Genomic DNA, 8,166 nt, shown 5'->3' on the forward strand with positions numbered 1-8,166 from the left:
CAATATAATGTCACCAAAATATCAATATGAGTTTAAATGAATCATCAAATAATAACTGGTGCCTCCACACGTTGCCAGCAGCTCTCATCATCCTGGAAGCCATGGAGTAGGGAGGACTTATCCAACTTAACCAATGGGAGCCTCAAATAATCTATTTTGGTCAGTCTGTTCAAGCATGACTGACACAAGAAAGGAGCAACAGGAGATTCTTAAAACATTGTTGCACTTCCTTACAAAATCTGCTCTCTACTTCCCAAAGTTGGGGTCAGGACMCTTCTGTGGGTCATGAAACATCAAGTGAGTGTCCACAAAAAATTTCCAGACATAAATTTAAATGCCAATATTTTGTTAACAGACTATTTTCATCATAATTATTGCAAAATAAAAAATAAATAGATTAATAACAAACAAATAAAAGTAGTACTATAGTTATTAGGTATTAGCCATTGTTCTGCTAATGTTTACCAGAGTTAGTAGCAAAGTTTGCAAATGTAAACCAGGAATATCTGGGGTCACAAGTTTCTCTGTTATTTTGTGGTCTGGAAGTAAAGAAGTTTGAAAACCACWGCTTTACATTACACTCCAGATTTATGATCATATGACAATTAATTAATAATAGTTAATAATGACTGGTTATATGATTATATCTTTAAATTCATACTGTGGTGACATTATGTTGAATTTGTAGGTATTTTTTTGCAAAAAAATAAAGAGAGAGAGAGAAAGGAGGAAGACTTCAAACATCCTGAAATAGACCTAGTGACACCACTGGCTAGAACTTATTTGATTTTAATGACCTAAAATTTCACTAATTCTCACCACATGCTCCAAGCATTCATACACCTCATGTGATGAAACTGTGGTGGCCATCTTGAATAAAAACTCACGAATCACAGCGAGTGATGTAAATTCTTTTATGACATTCTAGGCCTTTAGTTCAGAGGGTTATTACCATGTATTTGACACTACTTTTTTTTATTCAATATTTGAATAAATTATTATTGGTGTAGAATGAAGGGACCCATCCTTTTATGAACTYTGACCTCTAACTATAGTTTCAGTCAATCCAGACTCTTTGTACTGTGTTGAACCTGTGACCTGCTCYAAAATTTAATAATCTGCCACAAAAGACAATTCTATTGTTTAAACCTTTAATATGTAAATATAAGAAATCTAATAACATATAAGGAAGTCATAGACATGTCATGCTCAGATAAATACAATATTTGGAAGAAATATTATCCAATAGGAACTGTTGTATGGGAACACAAATGAACTAAAAACAAAACTAAATTCAATATAAATGAATGTATTTCTGTTTGACAAATCTTCCACAGCTGAGTCTTCAGGCCAGCTGACTGTCAGGATGTAGGAGTCCCCACAGAGACAGAACCACTGCAGACCACAGGAGTGTTGGAGTCTGATGCAGCTGCAGGCCTGTGGTGCTACAGGTCTGTATTTTCTCTGTGAAGACAGACAGATATGAAGAAGAGTCAACATTATTTACTGTAGATCACCTCGATACAACATCTCTTACAGAAAAGTCAATGAATTATAARGATAATAACATCAGAAGGGAWCAGTATAAWAATAACARTATAATTACATGTACCATTGTCCACCAGTTTCCCTGTTTACCAGTGTCCCTSTCTACATGWGTCCCTGTGMACCAGTGTCCCTGTCTACGTGTGTCCCTGTCTACCAGGGTCCCTGTCCACGTGTCCCTGTCCACCAGTGGAGTAGGGGTTGTTGCAGTTAAAATTAACATCAAATGTAGAGGAAGTTTACTTCCTCTACATTTGATGTAGAGGAAGTAAACTTCCGATTTCTTCAAAAAGATGGCTCCCTTTACTCCTCACATCTCTGCTTTTTGCAGATGATGTGGTCCTATTGGCTTCAGTGTCCTGATGCATCCCAGTAATCCAGGTAGAAAAAATCAAAAAGAAAAAATAAGTAGGTCCTCTGGATTGGTTCTTCTTTAGTGAAACATTTCATCTCTCCTCCAAGAGACTTCTTCAGTCTGATGAGTTTCAGGTGAACTCAGCCTTATAAGCACTGCCTCCACATGGTGGACAAACAAGTTAGTCACATGAAAAAGAGGGCCATTGACTAACAATAGGCTTGATTTGCTCTGTTGTTCATAGAGGGTCATGTGCCCCATCACCTGACCCGTGTCGTGTTATGTGTATGTAGTGAATGCAAGCAGGGGTTCAACGTCTCCTTGTTTTTGTCTCTCTTTCCCTCATGTTGGTATCATTGGGGCCTTGATTCACACCTTCTGCTTACAGGGGGCTGAGTCATACTTGCAATTACAGCATTGCAGGCGGAAGACAACTGGACACGAAGGCCTCCACCTCTGTTTAACGGTGTACGGTTTTTCTTCAAAAAGATGGCTCCCTTTACTCCTCACATCTCTGCTTTTTGCAGATGATGTGGTCCTATTGGCTTCATCTGATCATGATCTTCAGCTCTCACTAGAGCTGTTCGCAGCTGAGTGTGAGGCGGCCAAGATGAGGATCAGTGCCTCCAAATCCTAGACCATGGTCTTGAGCCGGAAACCAGTAGCTTACTGCCTCCGGGTCGAGGAGGAGGTCCTGCCCCAAGTGGAGGAGTTTAAGTATCKCGGATAAGCGGCAGAAAACGGACGGACGGATCAAATACTTCCTCGTCAACGTCCTCACTGGTGAGCAGGGCAGCATCAGCAGCAATGAACTCAACGGAATAATGTTGGATGGGGTCAGATATCTTTTYTTTTCATCTCCATTTTTAATTTAACAGAACAACAGGACTGAACATCTAACATTGTTAGAATGACTGCTCTTCTTCTCTACTTCTGCTACAACTACATCAACACTGAACAAGCGGCACAGCACCCTTATAAATAGTGGACTAAAACTAGTCATGCACTTCCAACAAAAACAGCATTAAATGCAGTCAACATTTTCACAACTTGAGGACACAAATCAAATATATCAACACTGTCTCAGACAGTTTTCTCCTGCCATTGTTTCCTCTGAGCTTCCCTCCTCTGTCTGCAAAGGTTCTGACGGCAGCTTGCTTCATCTGACTGCAGCTCGGCTCAATCAGCTTCCTGTTCCATGTTAAAGAAAATAGCCTCATTGTTTTGACTCAAAGACACTAAAACTGACCAACTGACCAAACTCATCAAATTAAACCCTAACTATAAAAGCCAAATGTTTGGCACAGATTGGTACAGAGTATTAGAGCATTTCTTTCCTACTAGAGTAATTTCAATCATGCCATGTGACTAGAACATGCAGCAGGGACTCCAGGAGATTAGTCGTTATTATAATCATTATCAACTAAATAGCACAATTAATTGTGATTAATTTATTGCCAATATTGCCTACCTCTACTGAAGAGAAAATTGATGAAATGTAAAGCTGAGAGAGAAGCTGTTTTGACAAAACTGGGTCATGATGCAACAGAATAATGATCCCAACCACAGCAGCTGATCTAACAGAACATCTAAGTAGAATGCAGAGTGTTGCAATGGTCCAGTCTAAGTCCAAAACCTCCCTCTGCTTAAAATATTGTGGTGGGTCCTCAAGACTGTTGAGCAGAAATAAATATCTGTAAAAGAAATTTCTAAAAAAAAATGGAAGCAGCAGTATAACGGAGATTGTTTTAAAATCCATCACAAATGACAGGGGAGACTGTCTGTCCTTCATTGATGTACCCTAACCCAATGTACCCTAACCCACAGGATGGATTCTGCTTAGGTTTGTTCACCTGGTAAAAACAGATTTTATTATGATACCAAAAACACAAAAATTAAAAGGTAAGGTAAAGGTGCTTTATTTGTTATCAATGCATGTTCCCATGCAAGGATGAAATCTGTGCTCTTCATTTGACCCATCACACACGAGAAACACCCAAGTGGAGCAGCTGGCAGCTATGTGAGCATCCAGGGAGCAGTTGGGGGTTAGGTGTCTTGCTCAAGTACACCACGACATGTGGGGATGGCGGAAAGTTAAAAACTGGGACTATCTGGTCCCAAGTCGGCTGCTCTACCACTACACCTCAGCCGCCCGCAAAAACAAGACTGAACTTTACAAGAATGTGTGTGTGTAGACACATTTTTGCTACATCGTGGTGACAATTTTCCAGAAAAACATTGCCTCGTGGTGGAGACCAAAGTCTGTTCCCCACAGGTACAAATGTTGATTTTGGCTGGGGGTTTACGTTTAGGACCAATGTGTGAATTGAGTTCAGGCTAGATTTAGGGCCAGTTTCTGGGGGTGGTTAGTTTTAGGGTAAAGGGTCAGTGTAAGAAGATAGAAGAACAAACTTGTATGTTTGTGTGCGTGTGTGCTCTGGACCTTTCTTTGAGGGGGTCTTGCTGAACTTTCGAGTCTCATAGAAGAGGGTGATGTTCTTTACTTCCCTCCTATTCTTCCTCATCAGGATGCAGGTGTAGTTGGTCACATTATTTTGCAAATGAGCAGTGTCGATTAAATGGGTACAGGTGTTAACGAGGAGATTCTCTGGGGATTCCTTATTCACGTACAGCTGACATGTGGTTTTTGTGTTGTCCTCGCATTTTGCATACTCGCAGTTCARCCTACCAAGAGTGAGTTTAACAAGACATACATCAATAACTTGATTTTTTAAATAATCTCTTCATTACTGAACATCATGATTGTTTGAACCTGACACTGCTGTTCACCATGCAGGGGAAAAACAAGCCAAAATCCCCTTGTTTTTTAGTTGAGCCTGAACCTGCAATCAAACATTAGGATGTTATTGTCATACATAATAAACAGCACAAACCAGCAAATCATTGTGGTTCACAACAAGCTCTTACCACAGTAGAAAAAGCCTGCTGGTTCTGTGAAATCTGTTATGGAATTAACCTAAATGCAGTATTTGTTATGATTCTTGTACAAACTACTGAAGACGATGGATGAATATAAAGATGGCTGGATGCATGGGCGTAACTGCTATAGATACAGGGTGGGACATGTCCCCCCCACTTATTTCAACCGAAGCAGGAAATATAAGACCTTTAAAAATGTGTCCCTCCACTTTTAGGATGGTGATTACGCCTTTGGCTGGATGGATGGATGGATGGATGGATGGATGGATGGATGGATGGATGCATGAATGGATGGATGGATGGGACTCATATCAGCCTGGTAACTCTGTGTGCATCCTTCTGAATCTCAAAGTAAGAAATGTAGGTTCTTACTATGTTCATTTTCTGTTATAATCACACTTTATATGAAGTCTAAATACTTCTTAAAAAATCTTTATATTTTCTGTGATTTATTACATTGAATGAAAAGGACTTACCCATGATGAAGATGAACAGAAACACACACTTGTAAATCTGCATGATCTGACACAGAATTATGCAAAAACAGAAATTAAACGTAATGATGTCACTGAGAGAAACACATTTTCTATTTATTATCTAACTACATCTTAGACTAATAAATGCCATTTCACTCAAACCACATAAATCCTTTTAAAGTAAGTTTCAAATATATGTGGTTTAACACAGTTTTACCTGTTGAAACATGGAAAGCATTTATTAAAAATATATTTTATAACTTAAAAACAAAACTGCAGCGTCTGTTTTTTGAGGCTATGAAGATAAATAAACATTTCAATGTGAACTGATAACCATCCCTAAAAACATTTGTTCTTTTTATTAACAGCTTGCACCAGAATAAAGCAAATATTTGAAAAGTAGATTTTAAATGTCTTACCATTGCTGCTTTTATTCTCTTGTTCTGCGACTCCAAATGTGGAGATCTGAAACATCCGAATCAATGTGATGGGTGGGGCAAGGAAGTGAAAATAATAAAATAGTCCTCCATCTACACACACAGAAACACAAACACATACACACATGCATGCACAGTGTAGTACAGCTATCTTTATGGGGACATTGCATTGACTTCTATTCATTTTTATAGCTTAATCCTGACCCCCTTACCCTAAACTTAACCACACAGGTACATACCTGAACCTAAACCTAACATAAACTCAATTCACATCTTAGTCCTTCTCCATATTCTTACGCCTATATGTAATCAGGTCACGGAGGCAACAGGTCCAGGAGAGAAGAGAAACCCAGACATCCCTCTCCCTAGTGATACTTTCCTGCTCGTCCTGGAGGACTCCAAGGCATTCCCAAGCCAGAGAGGATACATAATCCTGCCAGCGAGTCTTGGGTCTTCCCTGGGGCCCTCCTACAAGTGGGATGTGCCCGGACCACCTCTAAAAGGGAAGCATCCATCCAGGAGGCATCCTAATCAGATGCCCTAACCACCTCAACTGACTCCTTTCAATGTGGAGGTGCTGTGGCTCTGAGCTCCTCCTGGATGACAGAGCTCCTCACCCTGTTTCTAAGGCTGAGCCTGGCCACCCTACGAAAAAAGCTCATTTCTTCTGCTTGTATTCAGGATCTTGTTCTTTCGATCATAAGCCACRCCTCATGACCATAGGTGAGGGTTGGAACAAAGACAGCTTTGCTTTTTGACACAGCTTTTTCTTCACCACAACTGACCGAAGCAATGCCCTCATTACCAAGGACGAGGCCCCAATCCGTYGATCCATCTCCCGGCCCATCCTACATCACTCGTGAACAAGACACCCAGAGACGTATACTCCTCCACTTGAGGCAGAGACTCTCCCCCGACCCGGAGGGGGCATTCCACCYTTTTCCGGAGAACCATGACCTCAGACTTRGAGGAACAGACTTTCATCACAGCTGCGTCACACTCGGCTGCAAACCACCTCAGTGCACACTGAAGGTCTTGCTCCGAAGACCTTCAGAGGAGTCCAACACATACTGAGAACAAGCTTGACTTAGTGCCAAGAATGCAAACACAGCTCCTGCTTTGGYTATACAGGGACTGKATCGCTCTTGCTACCCGTGAATTTTGTTCATATCTGAAAAAAAATCTAACAATACAACAAAATTGGTGAATGCCATAAGTTCTACTAAATMCCTCATATGCACAACTTAGGAACAAAAGTTTTATTTGTTTTGAGCTCCTTGGGTCAGTCTACATTCTTGGGTCTAACTTCAACAGTGACAATCACTTTCTTTTCTTGTCAGTGATGTTAATAAGTAGCTCAGTTACTACAGTAGTTTACTTGATACACTGTAAACAGAGAGAAACTGTTAAAAATTAACTTTATTTTAATCTTTTCTTCTTTGGGGCAAACCACATCAGTGATCTGATAAACTAACAGGTCCAATAAAAACACTGTGAACAAAAAGTAGAAAATCATTTTTTATTGATCATTTTCCCCTCTAGATTTGTATGAATGCACTTTTATGTGAGCARTATATTGTTCATTAATTCATGTTTATTATTATTCTGCCATTACAGACATGGGCACAAACATTATTACCAGTGTGTTCAGCGACACGTGATAATAAAACATGAACAGAAAGAGTTGTGAGAAGTGAGAGGGTGAAGATCGGAACTGAGGACACCGCCAAAATAAAATTCTACACAGGGTCCCAAGCAACAAATTATGGTTGACCGAGTGTCCCCTCCATCTCTTGTGTTGGGAATTGAAGTCAGCGGGAAGTGCTAAACAGCCACATTTTCTTTCACTCACAACTCACTCCCTGAAATAACTAATTACAAGGTATTAGAAAAAAATATTTGGTAWGCATGGTAAGAACTGTGTGACTTAACAAAAAACAAGTCCTGAAAAGTTGAACTAGAACCAGCTGACAGATAACCTGATTCATTTACTCATAGTTCAAGGTCTACTCATTTTATCAGACTGTTGAGCAACAGAAAAACAATCCTTCCATGGAAGACTGGATAGGAGAGCATTACAACTGCAGCAAAATCAAGCTGAGAGCAATAATTGTCAATTTCATTAACAATTGATGAAGGATTAGATATGGGACCATTAAAACAATGACACAAAACAAAAACAAGTTGAGAGCATTACCCACAAGGAATGGAACAATGTGGGTTTGTGATTTATCTTCTTCAGTTTTAGTTTGTTGTCAGTTTTAGTTTTTTTTAGTTTGTCTCACTGAAACAATAAACAATAAAATTTCTACTTATGTAAGGTAACCATCGTGTGAGGAACTATCTTTACTGGAGACATGTCAAAGCCATACAATGGTACTTCCTTATGTTTCTTAAGTCATCTGTACAAAAT

This window comes from Austrofundulus limnaeus, unplaced genomic scaffold (assembly GCF_001266775.1).
Source record: "Austrofundulus limnaeus strain Quisiro unplaced genomic scaffold, Austrofundulus_limnaeus-1.0 Scaffold605, whole genome shotgun sequence".
NCBI lineage: Eukaryota > Metazoa > Chordata > Actinopteri > Cyprinodontiformes > Rivulidae > Austrofundulus > Austrofundulus limnaeus.